The 21,126-nt window shown below is 44.8% G+C and overlaps 2 protein-coding genes and 1 non-coding gene across 2 annotated transcripts in view; all 3 read right to left on the reverse strand.

The window, feature by feature from the left end:
- Positions 1 to 21,126, reverse strand: part of atp1a2a (ATPase Na+/K+ transporting subunit alpha 2a) — a 440,146-nt gene that overhangs the window by 262,959 nt on the left and 156,061 nt on the right.
- sdhc (succinate dehydrogenase complex, subunit C, integral membrane protein) overlaps positions 1 to 21,126 on the reverse strand; it is a 137,340-nt gene that overhangs the window by 107,004 nt on the left and 9,210 nt on the right. The window lies entirely within an intron of this gene.
- Positions 14,122 to 14,195, reverse strand: trnar-ucu (transfer RNA arginine (anticodon UCU)). The gene has a single exon. It is a non-coding gene; the product is annotated as a tRNA-Arg (tRNA).

The following is a 21,126-nucleotide window of genomic DNA, read 5'->3' on the forward strand; positions in this document are numbered from 1 at the left end:
CACTGACCAACAGCCACTGACCATGAGCCACTGACCATGAGCCAGTGACCATGATCCACTGACCATGAGCCAGTGACCATGAGCCACTGACCATGAGCCACTGACCATGAGCCACTGACCAACAGCCACTGACCATGAGCCACTGACCATGAGCCAGTGACCATGAGCCACTGACCATGAGCCACTGACCAACAGCCACTGACCATGAGCCACTGACCATCAGCCAGTGACCATGAGCCACTGACCATGAGCCACTGACCATGAGCCACTGACCAACAGCCACTGACCATGAGCCACTGACCATGAGCCAGTGACCATGAGCCACTGACCATGAGCCACTGACCAACAGCCACTGACCATGAGCCACTGACCATGAGCCAGTGACCATGAGCCACTGACCATGAGCCACTGACCATGAGCCACTGACCATGAGCCACTGACCAACAGCCACTGACCATGAGCCACTGACCATGAGCCAGTGACCATGAGCCACTGACCATGAGCCACTGACCATGAGCCAGAGCTGACACAGTCGGCCGCGAGAAAAGCCATAAAGTGTGATAAAGTTGTTTAAAACTCTAACTTCTTAAGGATTAGAGAACATCACTCTGAACCGTGAGAGGGCGGGGCGAGAGCTGGTGAGAGCTGATTGGCTGTGCTGTGGTGGTCCGCCCCTGCGGTCAGAAAACGCTGTTCTAAAGCCGCGTGAATGAAAGGAACGTCTTTACGGTAAACACATTTAATATAGCTTTTATTTATTTAAATAAAAATCTTTTTCCTATTTAAAAATCACTCAACAGAAGAAAACAGAATAATTCCAGAGAGAAACAGACAAACAAAGACTCAAACTAAACAAATAAAAAGGCCCAAAGTCGCTCTAATTTGTCTATTTTCGCAAGTTTCACAAGTTTAAATATAAAACTGTACGAAGTGAATTGTGACACATTCTCTTCAACTTAAGAGTGTTATGGAGAAGCTCTAAAGCTTTAATCAACTGTGAGACCGTCACTGTGACGCACACAACAACAACAACAACAACAACAACAACAACAGCGTCAGCAGAGCTCTCTTCTTCTTCCACTCTTCCCTCATCATCATCATCATCATCGTCATCATCATCACCTCCCGTCACGGTCCCGCCGCCGCAGCGCGTGTTTGTGACGTGTGCGCGCGCTGCCCGCGGGACGGGCGGTGCTTGCAGCCGGGGCGGGGACACGGGGGGGTGACATGCTGCGCGAGAGAGGGAGAGACGGGATGGGATACGGGGGACCGGGAGGGGCCGGGAGGGGCCCCCGTCACCGCGCTTGACTGACGGGATGGCGGAGGATGAGAGAAGTACCGCGCGCACGAGACAAGTTCCTCAAACAACTGCGCGCAACGGAGACGCGACGCTCTCCCTCCGCGTGCGCACCTGCCGCGACGCTGCGACGGCGGTCAAAACGTGCCGCGCGTGAATGCGCGTGCGGCGAAGAGACGCGGGTCGTTACGGGAATGAGAGACGAGCCGCGGCGGCGGAAAGAGCGCAAACAGTTAAACGCACGGGATTTGAGCGCTCTCCTCTTATTCTCCTCTTCTCTCCTCTTATTCTCCTCTTCTCTCCTCTTATTCTCCTCTTCTCTCCTCTTATTCTCCTCTTCTCTCCTCTTATTCTCCTCTTCTCTCCTCTTATTCTCCTCTTCTCTCTCTCCAAACGGATTAAACGCACACACTAACACGCAATCACCGCGCGCACGCACACGCACGCACACGCACGCACGCAGACAGACGCGTCCCGCACGCGGGTGACAGGTGTCTCCAGTTCTGCTAAAACATCACCAAAAGCGCGTGCGGTCGCCGCTGCCGCTGCCGCGCACTCGCCGCGTCCGCGCACTCACCGCGTCGCTTTTGTCCGCTCCCTGAACAACACTCCGTAGTCCCGGACTCCCGGAGCCTCCTCTCGGCGAGTTTAGTCCAGATTCAAGACAAAAATAAAATCCCAACAGTAATATTCCCGCGTGTGCGCTCCGCGCGTGTTACTTCCACAAACGTCCGGCTCGCGTCACTTCAAAAAGCGCTGCGTGTTTTTAGAGAAGATCGTTCAGCCGCGCGCTCCGCGAAACCTCGAGCTCCAGCTCCACAGCCTCAGCCTCAGCCTCAGCCTCAGCCTCACTGCAGCAAAACAGACTGTGGGGGGGGGGGGGAAGAGAGAGAGGAGGGGAGAGAGAGAGAGAGGAGGGGAGAGAGAGAGAGAGAGAGAGAGAGAGAGAGAGAGGGAGAGAGAGAGAGAGAGAGAGAGAGAGAGAGAGAGAGAGAGAGAGAGAGGGGGAGAGAGAGAGAGAGAGAGAGAGAGAGAGAGAGAGAGAGAGAGAGAGAGAGAGAGAGAGAGAGAGAGAGAGAGAGAGAGAGAGAGAGAGAGAGAGAGAGAGAGAGAGAGAGAGAGAGAGAGAGAGAGGGAGAGAGAGAGGAGGGGGAGAAGGGGGAGGAGTGAGTGAGGGGGAGAAGGGGGAGCTTTAATAGGATTTGAGCCTGAACCAAAGGGATAACACCGGGGAGGGCGGAGCCGCGGCGGGAGGAGGCGGGACCGGAGACGCGCGGTTACGGGGCAGAGCGGTTCTAGAGCCGGTTCTGGATGTGATTGAGTCCTCTTCAGGTCCGACACGAGGACTGACCCTTCTGGACATGAGTCTCTGTGGTCAAACTGGACAGAGACTTCAGACTTTAGAAATGCAATCTAAAGTTCTAAAGTTCTAAAGTTCTACAGTTCTACAGTTCTAAATTCTAAAGTTGTAAATTCTAAAGTTCTAAAGCTGAAAGTGTCATAACGACACAAAGAGTTTATCTGCTGTAAATATTGACTGAAAGTGGATTTAAAGTAAAAGTATTTGGAGAATACATTATACTGAATATAATTAGAGACATGAGTTCATGAGTTCACACTTTAAGATAAAACAACTCAAACATTTATATTAAATTAAAGCGTCTCATGTTAGATTGAAAAATAACATAATAAATAATGATATGATAATAAATTAAGTGGAAATATCTCACATTAGAGAACTCACATTTATGATTTAATCTATTTTTTTTTTTCCTTTTTGTGAGATTTTCAAATGAGACAACAACAGTCTAGAACTGTCCACTGTAGATGAAGACTTTAGACCTGGTTTAGTCCTGGTTTAGCCCTGGTTTAGACCTGGTTTAGTCCTGGTTTAGCCCTGTTATTGTCCTTTTCTAGTCCTGGTTTAGTCCTGTTATTGTCCTGGTTTAGTCCTGGTTTAGACCTGATTTAGTCCCATATTGTCCTGATATCCACGCATCACACCAGGTCCAAACGTGGACTGAATCTGGTCAAGAGCAGGACTAGAGCAGGACTAGAACGGGACAAGAACGGGACTAGAACGGGACTAGAACGGGACTAGAACGGGACTAGAACAGGACTAGAGAAGGACTAGACCAGGACTAGAGCGGGACTAGAACGGGACTAGAGAAGGACTAGAACAGGACTAGAACAGGACTAGAGCAGGACTAGAACCGGACAAGAACGGGACTAGAACGGGACTAGAACGGGACTAGAACAGGACTAGAGAAGGACTAGACCAGGACTAGAGCGGGACTAGAACGGGACTAGAGAAGGACTAGAACAGGACTAGAGCAGGACTAGAACCGGACAAGAACCGGACTAGAACGGGACTAGAGCGGGACTAGGACGGGACTAGAACGGGACTAGAACGGGACTAGAACGGGACTAGAGTGGGACTAGAACGGGACTAGAACGGGACTAGAGCGGGACTAGAGCGGGACTAGAACCGGACAAGAACGGGACTAGAACGGGACTAGAACGGGACTAGAACAGGACTAGAGAAGGACTAGACCAGGACTAGAGCGGGACTAGAACGGGACTAGAGAAGGACTAGAACAGGACTAGAGCAGGACTAGAACCGGACAAGAACCGGACTAGAACGGGACTAGAGCGGGACTAGGACGGGACTAGAACGGGACTAGAACGGGACTAGAACGGGACTAGAGTGGGACTAGAACGGGACTAGAACGAGACTAGAGCGGGACTAGAACGGGACTAGAGCGGGACTAGAGCGGGACTAGAACGGGACTAGAACGGGACTAGAGCGGGACTAGAGCGGGACTAGAACGGGACTAGAACGGAACTAGAACGGGACTAGAGTGGGACTAGAACGGGACTAGAACGGGACTAGAGCGGGACTAGAACGAGACTAGAGCGGGACTAGAACGGGACTAGAGCGGGACTAGAGCGGGACTAGAGAAGGACTAGACCAGGACTAGAGCGGGACTAGAACGGGACTAGAGAAGGACTAGAACAGGACTAGAACAGGACTAGAGCAGGACTAGAACCGGACAAGAACCGGACTAGAACGGGACTAGAGCGGGACTAGGACGGGACTAGAACGGGACTAGAGCGGGACTAGAGTGGGACTAGAACGAGACTAGAGCGGGACTAGAGCGGGACTAGAGCGGGACTAGAGCGGGACTAGAACGGGACTAGAGCGGGACTAAAACGGGACTAGAGCGGGACTAGAACGGGACTAAAACGGGACTAGAACAGGACTAGAACGGGACCAGAGCGGGACTAGAGCGGGACTAGAACGAGACTAGAGCGGGACTAGAGCGGGACTAGAACGGGACTAGAGCGGGACTAAAACGGGACTAGAGCGGGACTAGAACCGGACAAGAGAAGGATTAGAACAGAACTAGAACAGGACTAGAGCAGGACTAGAACGGGACTAGAACGGGACTAGAACGGGACTAGAGCGGGACTAGAACGGGACTAGAACGGGACTAGAACGAGACTAGAGCGGGACTAGAGCGGGACTAGAACGAGACTAGAGCGGGACTAGAGCGGGACTAGAGCGGGACTAGAACGGGACTAGAGCGGGACTAAAACGGGACTAGAGCGGGACTAGAACGGGACTAGAACGGGACTAGAGCGGGACTAGAACGGGACTAGAACAGGACTAGAGTAGGACTAGAACAGGACTAGAGCAGGACTAGAACCGGACAAGAACCGGACTAGAGTGGGACTATAACGGGACTAGAACGGGACTAGAGTGGGACTAGAACGGGACTAGAACGGGACTAGAACGGGACTAGAACGGGACTAGAACGGGACTAGAGCGGGACTAGAACGGGACTAGAACGGGACTAGAGCAGGACTAGAACGGGACTAGAACGGGACTAGAGCGGGACTAGAACGGGACTAGAACAGGACTACAGCGGGACTAGAACGGGACTAGAACAGGACTACAGCAGGACTAGAGCGGGACTAGAACGGGACTAGAACAGGACTACAGCGGGACTAGAACGGGACTAGAACAGGACTACAGCAGGACTAGAGCGGGACTAGAACGGGACTAGAACAGGACTACAGCGGGACTAGAACGGGACTAGAACAGGACTACAGCAGGACTAGAGCGGGACTAGAACGGGACTAGAACAGGACTACAGCAGGACTAGAGCGGGACTAGAACGGGACTAGAACAGGACTACAGCGGGACTAGAACGGGACTAGAATAGGACTACAGCAGGACTAGAGCGGGACTAGAACGGGACTAGAACAGGACTACAGCAGGACTAGAGCGGGACTAGAACGGGACTAGAACGGGACTAGAACAGGACTAGAACAGGACTAGAACAGGACTAGAACGGGACTAGATCAGGACTAGATCAGGTCCAGTACAGTCAGTTCGACTTATGAAAGATCGTAGTAGTTTTCTCTTAGAACAAAGTACATCGTTTAATCATGAAACTCAGTCATAATAATAATATCTATATCATATTATCCATAACATGTTAGAGCACGGTCCTGCTCCTGTATTACATTCTTCTTCTTCTTTTTATCTGCTCCTTTCTCGTCCTCATCATTTACAACATGATAATCGTGTTCAGAACCCTCTGTTTGGACCTTATCTCCCTCGCGTCCCAGGCCTCCCGCTTTCTGGAGATAACGTCCTCAACATCTGACCAATGATGTCCAGCAGTTCACGAGAGGCAATTTGGGAAAGAACGAGTCACAAAGGAAACGAAGAGGAAAAATCCTAAATATTTCAGCGATGACTTTATAATGAGTGATAAAAGTGAAAGCCTCTCATTCCCGACACGCCAGAATCGCTCGTGGTGAGAATACGAAGGGTCAGCACTGGACAGCTCCTAATTTAACAATTTCATTTCTAAAGCACTTCTAACGTTGACAGCGGACCAAAGCGTTCTGACAAAAGAGACCACCAGAGGCAGCGCCGCACCGGCTTTAGCGGCTGCACGAGCGGCTGCACGAGCGGCTGCACGAGCGGCTGCACGAGCGGCTGCACGAGCGGCTGCCGAAACACCTCCAACTGTTTCAGAGTCGCCTCTCTGGAGAACTCCTCCCCCTAGAGTCCCCCCTCTGGAGAACTCCTCCCCTCAGAGGCAAGGCAAGGCAAGTTTATTTGTAGAGCACATTTCATACACAAGGCAATTCAAAGTGCTTCACACAGCAGGAAAAATGCATTCAAATCACAAAGAAATTACAGAAATACAATAAAATTAACTAAATTAAAAATGATCAATCCAACTGATTTTCTAAACTAATAAAATCACAAACAAAAGAGAAGAGTGCAAAGAAAAAATCCTTTCAGTCATATGCACAGCTAAACAAAACTGTTTTTAGCTTAGATTTGAACATTGTCAGAGTAGAAGCCTGTCTCACATCTTCAGGAAGACTGTTCCAGATTTTAGCTGCATAAAACTGAAACGCAGATTCCCCATGTTTTGTCCTGACTCTGGGCACCAGCAGGAGGCCGGTCCCTGAGGTCCTCAGAGTCCGAGATGGTTCATATGGCACTAACATATCCAAGATGTACTTTGGTGCTAGGCCATGGAGAGACTTGTACACAAGCAGAGCTGCTTTAAAGTCTATTCTCTGAGCCACAGGGAGCCAGTGCAGAGACCTGAGAACAGGACTAATGTGCTCATACTTCCTGGTTCTGGTCAGGACCCGAGCAGCAGCGTTCTGGATGTACTGCAGCTGTTTTACAGCTCGTTTGGAGAGACCAGTGAGCGGCTGTTACAGTCTAATCTACTGGAGACAAACGCATGGATAAGTCTCTCTAAATCTGGTTTTGACAGTATATTTTTGATTTTGGCAATGTTTTTTAGATGGTAAAAAGCTGCTGATGTTATTGATTTGACGTGGCTATTAAAGTTCAAGTCTGAGTCCATTATTACCCCCAGATTTCTAATTTGGTTTGTAGGTTTTAGAGCGAGACTCTGGAGGTGACCGCTAACACTTTCTCTTTGTTTCTGTGGGCCAAAAACGATTATTTCAGTCTTGTCTGAGTTCAGCTGGAGAAAGTTGTATTGCATCCACACACTGATCTGTTAGATGCAGTGACAGAGTGAATCTACTGGTCCATAGTCACCTGCCGACAGTGAAACATAGATCTGAGTGTCGTCTGCATAATTGTGATAGGACACATTTTCACTGCGTATCAACTGACCCAACGGCAGCATGTAGAGGTTGAACAGAAGGGGACCCAGGACTGACCCTTGGGGCACTCCACAGGTCAGGGTCATGTGGTCTGAGACACAGCTACCAATTTCAACAAAGTACTTCCTGTCTTCCAGATAGGACCTTAACCAGTTTAGGGCAGTGCCAGTGATGCCCACCCAGTCCTCTAGTCTCTGTAAGAGGATCCCATGATCGACAGTGTCAAAAGCAGCACTCAGATCTAACAGATATAAGACTGAGGCTTTGCCCGTGTCAGTGTTCAGGCGGATGTCATTTGTCACCTTGACAAGAGCAGTCTCAGTGCTGTGATGAGGTCTAAAACCTGACTGAAAAACATCAAATGAGTTGTTTATTAAGAGGAAATCTGTGAGCTGTTGGTAAACAACCTTTTCAAGGACTTTGCCCCAAAATGGCAGATTAGAGATGGGCCGGTAATGACTCAGTACTGCGGCATCAAGACTGCTCTTCTTTAGGAGAGGCTTTATGACCGCAGTTTTCAAAGACATTGGGAATGTTCCAGATTGAAGTGACATGTTAACTATGTGAGTGAATGGTGCTAACAAACTGTTCAGCACAGACTTTAGAAATTTGGTGGGTAACACATCAAGGCAGCATGTAGATGAACTCAGACTGGTGATGATCTCATGGACAGTTTTGTCAGTTACTGGTGCAAAGTGAGTTAGCTCTAAGTGTCTTGGTGGTTTTAGGGTAATTTTTTGCATTGTGGGATTTATAGCATTTTTTAATGCCCTGAACTTTGTCATTAAAGAATAATGCAAACTCATTACACTTGGATGTGGAAAAGAGTTCTAACGGCAGCTGAGCTGGAGGGTTTGTTAATCTGTTTACTGTGGCAAACAGGACACGCGAGTTGTTACTGCAGCTTCCAATTATTTCAGAAAAATATCTTTCCCTAGTTCTACATAAGATTAGGTTGTACATGTTCAGCTTTTCTTTGTAAATCTCTTTTTGAACCTGGAGCTTTGACTTGCGCCATTTCCGTTCGGCCCTGCGGCACTCCCTTTTCTGTGCCCTGACCGAATCATCATTTCTCCACGGCGCCTTCTGCTTATTTTTAACCATTTTAGCCTTTATAGGGGCGATGGTGTCCAGAACATTCAAAACACTAGATGTAACAGAGTTCAACAAATCATTTACATTAGAACATGAGACATTTTCAAAGTTTATCATTTCCATAAACAGTGCACCTGTGCCATCACTTATGTGTCTCCTCTGAACAACTGCAGGACCAACCGGAGGTTTGGGAGAAACAGACAGGTCAAAGAAGACACAGAAATGATCAGACAGAGCAACATCGATCACATTAACATTTGAAATATTTACCCCCTTTGTAAATATGAGATCTAGAGTGTGTCCTTTGCTGTGGGTGGGGCCTCTCACATGCTGAGTAAGACTGAAGGTTTCAAGGACAGCATCAAGCTCTTTAGCGTTTCTGTCACAAATATTATCAACATGCACATTGAAATCACCTGTAATGACCAAACCATCAAAGTCTGTGCATACGACTGAAAGCATCTCAGTAAAATCATCAATAAAACTTTGGCAGTGCTGGGGAGGCTTGTATAAAACAATGAAGACAACGGATGGAGACCGTTTTAGCTCCATTTTAAAGGATACATACTCAAATGATGAAAACACCCCAAAAGACAATCTGCGGGTAATTATTTAATCTCTAAAGACAGCACAGACTCCACCCCCTTTTTTGTTTTCTCGTGTTTCAGATTCAAACTTAAAGTTGGGTGGAGCAGATTCTATCAGAACTACATTTCCTGTGTTTTTGTCAAGCCATGTTTCAGTTAAAAACATAAAATCAAGATTATAAGAAGAAATAAAATTATTAATTAAGAGAGATTTGTTACATAAGGATCTGACATTTAGCACAGCAAGTTTCAGACTAGTTTCAGTGAGACTGGGCTTTATCTTTTCACAGGGAATATGAATCACATTTCTCAGATTGGGCAGCCTGACTCGCATTTTGTTTTTCCATCTGTGTGATGATGTGACTACAGAAATAGCACTAGGGGGGGCTCTTTTTACATAGGGCCCCGGGTTGGTTTGATTTTTAATGTGACAATAAGTCCCGGCAACGCTGAGACCCAGTGCATCCTAGCTATGGGAGATACCAGGTGAAAGGCGAGGTTGGATGGGTGGTGGGGCCCCCCTAACCCCTAGAGGGGGGAGGAGTCCGGACCTGAGCCCGGTCCGGACCTGAACCTGGTCCAGACCTGAACCTGGTCAAGATATGAACCTGGTCCAGACCCTAGAGTCCCCCCTCTGGAGAACTCCTCCCCCTAGAGTCCCCCCTCTGGAGAACTCTTCCCCCCAGAGACCCCCACTGGAGAACTCCTCCCCCCAGAGTTGAACTTACCTCAGAGTTTTGGAGTAACTTCTGAGTTGACAAAACCAAACCAATGCAAACTGAGTCACTTTAGGTTCTGGTGTTGCTTCTGGTTCTGGTGTTGCTTTAGGTTCTGGTGCTGCTTTAGGTTCTGGTGTTGTTTTATGTTCTGGTGCTGCTTTAGGTTCTGGTGCTGCTTCTGGTGTTGCTTTAGGTTCTGGTGCTGCTTTAGGTTCTGGTATTGCTTTAGGTTCTAGTGCTGTTCTAGGTTCTGGTGTTGCTTTAGGTTCTGGTGCTGCTTCTGGTGTTGCTTTAGGTTCTGGTGTTGCTTCTAGTTCTGGTGTTGCTTTAGGTTCTGGTGTTTCTTTAGGTTCTGGTGCTGTTTTAGGTTCTGGTGCTGCTTTAGGTTCTGGTGCTGCTTCTGGTTCTGGTGCTGCTTTAGGTTCTGGTGCTGCTTTAGGTTCTGGTTCTGCTTCTGGTGTTGCTTCTGGTTCTGGTGCTGCTTTAGGTTCTGGTGCTGCTTCTAGTTCTGGTGTTGCTTTAGGTTGTGGTGTTGCTTTAGGTTCTGGGGCCGCTTCTGGTGTTGCTTCTGGTTCTGGTGCTGCTTTAGGTTCTGGTGCTGCTTTAGGTTCTGGTGTTGCTTCTGGTTCTGGTGCTGCTTTAGGTTCTGGTGATGCTTTAGGTTCTGGTGCTGCTTTAGGTTCTGGTGCTGCTTCTAGTTCTGGTGTTGCTTTAGGTTCTGGTGTTGCTTTAGGTTCTGGTGCTGCTTTAGGTTCTGGTGCTGCTTTAGGTTCTGGTGTTGCTTGTAAAACTCCGAGTCACTGTTTACGCAGCAGGAACAGACTGGCCCAGCCAATAGGAGCCAGGCTAGAGGAAAGGGGGCGGGGCTCAGGTGGAGGTGATGACACATTCTTTCAGGAGGATTCATGCAACAATAAATGAGATTAAACATGTTCAAATATGAAATGCACGTCCAGAATGTGAGAGAACTTTAACACATCCAGACCTGAACCTGGTCCGGACCTGAACCTGGTCCGGACCTGAACCTGGTCCGGACCTGAACCTGGTCAAGACCTGAGCCCGGTCCAGACCTGAGCCCGGTTCAGGTGAGCCCGGTCCAGACCTGAACCCGGTCCAGACCTGAACCCGGTCCAGATCTGAGCCCGGTCCAGAGCCTGTTGTGTTGTTTTACCACAATATGTTGTATTCATTTCAGGGGCATATTCATTTAAAACATCTGTAAATATGCCAGAACTTGACGAAATTGCGCACCTTCGGGTTACATTTGGCACCTTAAGATTGTGCACCTTCAGGGTTACATCTGGCACCTTAAGATTGTGCACCTTCAGGGTTACATTTGGGACCGTAATATTGTGCACCTTCAGGGTTACATCTGGCACCTTAAGATTGTGCACCTTCAGGGTTACATTTGGGACCGTAATATTGTGCACCTTTAGGGTTACATTTGGCACCTTAAGATTGTGCACCTTCAGGGTTACATCTGGCACCTTAAGATTGTGCACCTTCAGGGTTACATTTGGAACCGTAATATTGTGCACCTTCAGGGTTACATCTGGCACTTTAAGATTGTGCACCCTCAGGGTTACATTGGGTACCTTCAGATTGTGCACCTTCAGGGTTATATCTGGCACTTTAAGATCGTGCACCTTCAGGGTTACATTTTGCACCTCCAGATCGTGCACTTTCGGGGTTGCATTCGGCACCTCCAGATCGTGCACCTTCGGGGTTACATTTGGCACCTTCAGATTGTGCACCTTCGGGTTACATTTGGCACCTCCAGATCGTGCAACTTCGGGGTTACATCTGGCACCTTCAGATTGTGCACCTTCGGGATTGCATCCAGCACCTTCAGATTTTGCACCTTAGGGTTACATTTGGCACCTTAAGATTGTGCACCTTCGGGGTTACATTTGGCACCTTCAGATTGTGCACCTTCGGGTTACATTTGGCACCTTAAAATTGTGCACCTTCGGGGTTACATTTGGCACCTTCGGATTGTGCACCTTCGGGTTACATTTGGCACCTTAAAATTGTGCACCTTCGGGGTTACATTTGGCACCTTCGGATTGTGCACCTTCGGGTTACATCTGGCACCTTAAGATTGTGCACCTTCGGGTTGAATTTGGCACTTTAAGATTGTGCACCTTCGGGGTTACATTTGGCGATAAACCTGCACAGAGCATATTGCTGCGTCTCTTCTGGGCTCTCCGGGGCCGGCCGGTGCACGCGGCGGAGGATCACGGCTTAGTTCAGTCTGGATTAAGGCTCTGGAGAGCGACGGCGACGGCTCAAACGTGGGACGATTCAGACTCCGAGTGAAGAAGAGGTTTTCGCTCAGACCGTAACATACGACACGTGATTCAAATGTGTGGGTGACAAAAAAGGGACGCATAAAAGGTGCTGAATTAACTTTTTCTTTAGCTTTTAATCACGTTACAGCGTTAAAGAGTGATCACAAACACGTTTCATCCATGTGCACCAGGTCCTCATAGAAAACACTCGACTTCAAATGTCCCAGGATCCGACGAAACTGAAGCGGTTCCTGAACACTTCGGAGTCTCGACAAATGCGTGGACTCTTTGTGAAGCCGAGACCTCTGACCTCTGACCTCTGATGTCTGATTTACTCTGAGCGTGAACAAGCTCTGCTCAGAAGAACGTCAGATCTGAGGTTAGGAAAAGCTAATTTGACTAAAAATGTGTTTTACAGACTTATTAAAAAAGGCAGGATCCATTTAAAAATCCAATTAAATGTTGCTTAATTTTCGGGTACATATTTGATTTGTTGTTTTGGAGCACGAACTGAACCTGCTTCATCCCAGAACGTTCTTGGGAAATAAGAGCATCGCGGCTTTTCTTTCTGTGTTTTACACATCCTGCGCCTGAGACTTTTCTTTTTATCAGGTGAGGACGAAAAGGAAGAAATTAAGAAAAACGTGCGAGAAAATATCCAAAATAGAAAGAACACACGTCAGAATCAGAGTCAGAAGGTTTATACAGGCGAGGAACAAGAATAAAAGCAAGAGATATCAATAAGGCATGCATTAAAAAACTAATATAGAGAGAGCATCACTCATTCAAACAAACTAAATCATGGCACAGTTTGTCCATTTTAATGTCCAGTTTTTGTCTTCGTGAGGGTCTTTTCCCGCTGCTCCAAAGATATCCACTGACTGTGTCCACGGCAGGAGTTTTAAACCAGTACGGAGTAAGTCTGGCGTTAGAGCTCCCCCTGCAGGTCCTTGTGAGAATACACTGTCAGAGAACATGTAGAATCTTTCTTTATCGTAATAAGACAGTGAAATCGCACACAAACTCATTTCACCGCCTGATATGAAACAAGAGCCAGGGTTTCTCAGGAGAGTTGTCTTCGGGTCGATGTCGGCACAAGGTGGTGTTCCGCTCAGAGACAGCAGGGGGCGACGGCCAAAACATCCACAATAGAGAAGCAAAAAACATCTATAAGTCTGCGCGAGGAGCTGAACCTCTGACTCTGTGGCCATCTCCAGGGGGTTAAATATATAAAAACACATGTAATATAGTTCTGTGAGTTTTATGAAGCCGTCTCCACAGATTCAGTTACGACACGAAGCCAAATAACTTCATTTATTCATTTATTTATAACATATGAACGACATGAACGTGTCGTAAAGTTAAAAATACAACAAAACTAATGAAAAGGAATAAAAAGAAGCGCCATCTTTGTTTTTCTGATCCTTTTTACACAGACTTTAAAACGCTTCATTTAAATCAAACAAATTTATTCATTTAGGGCATATTTTCAAAACAAATGGATGAATTTTGATTAATCGTAACGTGAAAAGCCTAAGAAATATTTGTGTATTTTTTTTTTATTAATATGCACTTTCCCTGAAATAAAACAAATAAAATAAATAAAATACAATCAATACAATTAAATAAATACAATTAAATAAATACAATTAAATACATGAATAAAATAAAATGAATAAATACAATAAAATAAAATATGAATATATATAATTATTTTAAATAAATTTCAATACGAATAAAAAAATTATCTGAAAAAAAAAAAGAACGAGAGCAGGCTGTTAAAATGAAGCTAGTTGTGGTTTTATGTAAAATCAGACGTTAAAATATGAAAAAGAGGGTTGGTTTGTCTCTCCATAACCTCATTCATCCACACAAAACCTCTTCTCTCTCTCTCTCTCTTCTTCTTCTTCTCTCATCACATCGTCCTCCTCCAAAAAGCCAACCCCCATCGGCGTCATCTCTGCCGGGACTCGAACCCGGAGCCTCTGGATTAGAAGTCCAGCGCGCTATTCCATTGCGCCACAGAGACACACATCCATTTTTTTCGATCTGATTCGTATTTAAAGCTCCCCTCCTCCTCCTCCTCTCCTCTTCTCTCCTCCGCTCTCTCTCCATCCTCTCGCACCAGCGCAGCATCAGCACCGCCGGCTCTGAGCATGCGTGGTGGAGCTGCAGCGCGGGGCCCGGGACGGCGCAGAGACTGATGGGGGATGGAGCGCGCGGCAGAGGCGATGGCAGGGGCGATGGCAGGGGCGATGGCAGGGCGTGGGATCTCACAACAAAGCACCGTGCTGGAATATGAATGAATCTGGAAGTCACGTCCCGTTCCTGTCCCGGAGGAGGAAGAAAACTATGTTCTCGAGCTGTTTTTCTACCAAATTAGATGATTAAGTAGCAGCAGCACGATCCACACAGAAAAGCACTAAATGTTACAGAAAAGCATAAAATATTACAGAAAAGCACAAACTAATACAGAAAAAAACACAAATATTACAGAAAAGCACTAAATATCACAGAAAAGCACAAAAACATATGACTGAAAAGCACAAAATGACAGACTGATCCACTCTCGCTGTGTGAAGGAGACGTTTCACACGGCTTTCCTTCTGCTGTCAGACTTTATAACAAACACTGTCATACCCATGTGCAATACTAATATAATTGTGTGCAATACTGTCATACCCATTTGCAATACTGTCATACCCATGTGCAATACAGGCCACAGCAGCTGTTAGTCCTACTGTGCAATTACTGTCGTGATTCAAGCGCAATTACTGTGCAATTCATGTGCAATTACTGTCGTGACACATATTCATGTGCAATTACTTTTGTGATCGCATGCAATGGTATTTATTTATTTTATCTTTATTATTTTCCTCTCCATCCCTTGTTGGGAAATGGGAGGTTTTGTCTATGGGAGTTTTTGTTTATTAGAGATCTTCTACTGAGAGTGTTTTTCAAACTTCCTATAAGTGATCTGTTCTTATCTTCTGTATCAACCTGCGTTGCATCAATGAAATTTCCCCATGTGGGACAATAAAGGAATATATTATGTTATCTATTATCATGTGCAATACTGTCATACCCATGTGCAATACTGACATACCCATGTGCAATACTGACATACCCATGTGCAATACTGTCATACCCATGTGCAATACTGACATACCCATGTGCAATACTGACATACCCATGTGCAATACTGACATACCCATGTGCAATACTGTCATACCATGTGCAATACTGTCATAATCATGTGCAATACTGTCATACCCATTTGCAATACTGTCATACCCATGTGCAATTCTGCCATACCCATGTGCAATTCTGTCATACCCATGTGCAATACTGACATACCCATGTGGCATACTGACATACCCATGTGAAATACTGACTAACCCATGTGCAATACTGTCATACCCATGTGCAATATTGTCATAACAATGTGCAATACTGTCATAACCATGTGCAATACTGTCATACTCATGTGCAATACTGTCATACTCATGTGCAATACTGATATACCCATGTACAATACTGACATACCCATGTGCAATACTGACATACCCATGTGCAATATTGTCATAACCTTGTGCAATACTGACATAATCATGTGCAATACTGACATAATCATGTACAATCCTGACATACCCATGTGCAATACTGACATACCCATGTGCAATACTGACATAATCATGTGCAATACTGGCACAATCATGTGCAATACTGACATAATCATGTGTAATACTGATATACCCATGTGCAATACTGTCATACCCATGTGCAATACTGTCATACCCATGTGCAATACTGTCATACCCATGTGCAATATTGTCATAATCATGTGCAATACTGTCATACCCATGTGCAATACTGACATAATCATCTGCAATACTGTCATACCATGTACAATACTGTCATAATCATGTGCAAAACTGTCATACCCATTTGCAATACTGTCATACCCATGTGCAATATTGTCATAATCATGTGCAATACTGTCATACCCATGTGCAATTCTGCCATACCCATGTGCAATTCTGTCATACCCATGTGCAATACTGTCATACCCATGTGCAATACTGTCATACCCATGTGCAATACTGACATACCCATGTACAATACTGACAAACCCATGTGCAATACTGTCATACCCATGTGCAATATTGTCATAACCATGTGCAATACTGACATAATCATGTGCAATACTGACATACCCATGTGCAATACTGACATAATCATGTGCAATACTGGCATAATCATATGCAATACTGTCATACCCATGTGCAACACTGACATACCCATGTGCAATACTGTCATAATCATGTGCAATTCTGTCATACCCATGTGCAATACTGACATACCCATGTGCAATATTGTCATAACCATGTGCAATATTGTCATAACCATGTGCAATACTGACATACCCATGTGCAATACTGACATAATCATGTGCAATACTGGCATAATCATATGCAATACTGTCATACCCATGTGCAACACTGACATACCCATGTGCAATACTGTCATAATCATGTGCAATTCTGTCATACCCATGTGCAATACTGACATACCCATGTGCAATTCTGTCATACCCATGTGCAATATTGTCATAACCATGTGCAATACTGTCATAACCATGTGCAATATTGTCATAATCATGTGCAATACTGTCATAACCATGTCCAATACTGACATACCCATGTGCAATATTGTCATAACCTTGTGCAATATTGTCATAACCATGTGCAATACTGACATACCCATGTGGCATACTGTCATACCAATGTGCAATACTGTCATACCCATGTGCAATACTGACATACCCATGTACAATACTGACAAACCCATGTGCAATACTGTCATACCCATGTGCAATATTGTCATAACCATGTGCAATACTGACATAATCATGTGCAATACTGGCATAATCATGTGCAATACTGTCATACCCATGTGCAACACTGACATATCCATGTGCAATACTGTCATTCCCATGTGCAATTCTGCCATACCCATGTGCAATACTGACATAGCCATGTGCAATACTGACATACCCATGTGCAATACTGTCATACCATGTGCAATAATGTCATAATCATGTGCAATACTGTCATACCCATTTGCAATACTGTCATACCCATGTGCAATATTGTCGTAATCATGTGCAATACGTCATACCCATGTGCAATTCTGCCATACCCATGCGCAATTCTGTCATACACATGTGCAATACTGACATACCCATGTGCAATACTGTCATACCCATGTGCAATACTGTCATACCCATGTGCAATACTGACATACCCATGTACAATACTGACAAACCCATGTGCAATACTGTCATACCCATGTGCAATATTGTCATAACCATGTGCAATACTGACATAATCATGTGCAATACTGACATACCCATGTGCAATACTGACATAATCATGTGCAATACTGGCATAATCATATGCAATACTGTCATACCCATGTGCAACACTGACATACCCATGTGCAATACTGTCATAATCATGTGCAATTCTGTCATACCCATGTGCAATACTGACATACCCATGTGCAATTCTGTCATACCCATGTGCAATATTGTCATAACCATGTGCAATACTGTCATAACCATGTGCAATATTGTCATAATCATGTGCAATACTGTCATAACCATGTCCAATACTGACATACCCATGTGCAATATTGTCATAACCTTGTGCAATATTGTCATAACCATGTGCAATACTGACATAATCACGTGCAATACTGACATAATCATGTGCAATACTGACATACCCATGTGCAATACTGACATAATCATGTGCAATACTGATATACCCATGAGCAATACTGTCATATCCATGCACAATACTGTCATACCCATGTGCAATACTGTCATACCCATGTGCAATACTGACATACCCATGTGCAATACTGACATACACATGTACAATACTGTCATACACATGTACAATACTGTCATACCCATGTGCAATATTGTCATAACCATGTGCAATACTGTCATAACCATGTGCAATACTGACATACTCATGTGTAAAACTGTCATACCCATGTGTAATACTGTCATAATCATGTGCAATACTGTCATACCCATGTGCAACACTGACATACCCATGTGCAATACTGACACACCCATGTGCAATTCTGTCATACCCATGTGCAATATTGTCATAACAATGTGCAATACTGTCATAACCATGTGCAATACTGTCATACTCATGTGCAATACTGTCATACTCATGTGCAATACTGACATACCCATGTGCAATACTGACATACCCATGTGCAATACTGACGTACCCATGTGCAATATTGTCATAACCTTGTGCAATATTGTCATAACCATGTGCAATACTGACATAATCATGTGCAATACTGACATAATCATGTACAACCCTGACATACCCATGTGCAATACTGACATACCCATGTGAAATACTGGCATAATCATGTGCAATACTGACATAATCATGTGCAATACTGATATACCCATGTGCAATACTGTCATACCCATGTGCAATACTGACATACCAATGTGCAATACTGTCATACCCATGTGCAATACTGACATACCCATGTACAATACTGACAAACCCATGTGCAATACTGTCATACCCATGTGCAATATTGTCATAACCATGTGCAATACTGACATAATCATGTGCAATACTGGCATAATCATGTGCAATACTGTCATACCCATGTGCAACACTGACATATCCATGTGCAATACTGTCATTCCCATGTGCAATTCTGCCATACCCATGTGCAATACTGACATAGCCATGTGCAATACTGACATACCCATGTGCAATACTGTCATACCATGTGCAATAATGTCATAATCATGTGCAATACTGTCATACCCATTTGCAATACTGTCATACCCATGTGCAATATTGTCATAATCATGTGCAATACTGTCATACCCATGTGCAATTCTGCCATACCCATGTGCAATTCTGTCATACCCATGTGCAATACTGACATACCCATGTGCAATACTGTCATACCCATGTGCAATACTGTCATACCCATGTGCAATACTGACATACCCATGTACAATACTGACAAACCCATGTGCAATACTGTCATACCCATGTGCAATATTGTCATAACCATGTGCAATACTGACATAATCATGTGCAATACTGACATACCCATGTGCAATACTGACATAATCATGTGCAATACTGGCATAATCATATGCAATACTGTCATACCCATGTGCAACACTGACATACCCATGTGCAATACTGTCATAATCATGTGCAATTCTGTCATACCCATGTGCAATACTGACATACCCATGTGCAATTCTGTCATACCCATGTGCAATATTGTCATAACCATGTGCAATACTGTCATAACCATGTGCAATATTGTCATAATCATGTGCAATACTGTCATAACCATGTCCAATACTGACATACCCATGTGCAATATTGTCATAACCTTGTGCAATATTGTCATAACCATGTGCAATACTGACATAATCACGTGCAATACTGACATAATCATGTGCAATACTGACATACCCATGTGCAATACTGACATAATCATGTGCAATACTGATATACCCATGAGCAATACTGTCATATCCATGCACAATACTGTCATACCCATGTGCAATACTGTCATACCCATGTGCAATACTGACATACCCATGTGCAATACTGACATACACATGTACAATACTGTCATACACATGTACAATACTGTCATACCCATGTGCAATACTGACATACCCATGTACAATACTGACTAACCCATGTGCAATACTGTCATACCCATGTGCAATATTGTCATAACCATGTGCAATACTGTCATAACCATGTGCAATACTGACATACTCATGTGTAAAACTGTCATACCCATGTGTAATACTGTCATAATCATGTGCAATACTGTCATACCCATGTGCAACACTGACATACCCATGTGCAATACTGACACACCCATGTGCAATTCTGTCATACCCATGTGCAATATTGTCATAACAATGTGCAATACTGTCATAACCATGTGCAATACTGTCATACTCATGTGCAATACTGTCATACTCACGTGCAATACTGACATACCCATGTGCAATACTGACATACCCATGTGCAATACTGACGTACCCATGTGCAATATTGTCATAACCTTGTGCAATATTGTCATAACCATGTGCAATACTGACATAATCATGTGCAATACTGACATAATCATGTACAACCCTGACATACCCATGTGCAATACTGACATACCCATGTGCAATACTGGCATAATCATGTGCAATACTGGCATAATCATGTGCAATACTGACATAATCATGTGCAATACTGATATACCCATGTGCAATACTGTCATACCCATGTGCAATACTGACATACCCATGTGCAAAACTGACATACCCATGTGCAATACTGACATAATCATGTGCAATACTGACATACCCATGTGCAATACTGTCATACCCATGTGCAATACTGTCATACCCATGTGCAATACTGTCATACCCATGAACAATACTGACATACCCATGTGTAATATTGTCATAACCATGTGCAATACTGACATAATCATCTGCAATACTGACATACCCACGTGCAATACTGACATAATCATGTGCAATACTGACATACTCATGTGCAATACTGACATACCCATGTGCAATACTGACATACCCATGTGCAATACTGACATACCCATGTGCAATACTGACAAACCCATGTGCAATTCTGACATACCCATGTGCAATACCGACAGACTCACAGATGTATTAAAATAAATGGCCTTATGTTTTTTGCCAAGTTTAGTAATGGATTTATTTATAGATCGGGGGAAAAGAGCAGCGTTTTCTTTTCTTCCATGTTTTCCTCTGACTTTAGGACATGAGCTGCCTGTCCAAAAATAGAAAAAAAAAGGTCTCAAGCTCTAACATTTGGCCTGAGCCATTT

This window comes from Eucyclogobius newberryi, unplaced genomic scaffold (assembly GCF_026437365.1).
Source record: "Eucyclogobius newberryi isolate DKJ021-1_F unplaced genomic scaffold, fEucNew1.0.hap1 SCAF_12, whole genome shotgun sequence".
In the NCBI taxonomy this organism is placed as follows: domain Eukaryota; kingdom Metazoa; phylum Chordata; class Actinopteri; order Gobiiformes; family Gobiidae; genus Eucyclogobius; species Eucyclogobius newberryi.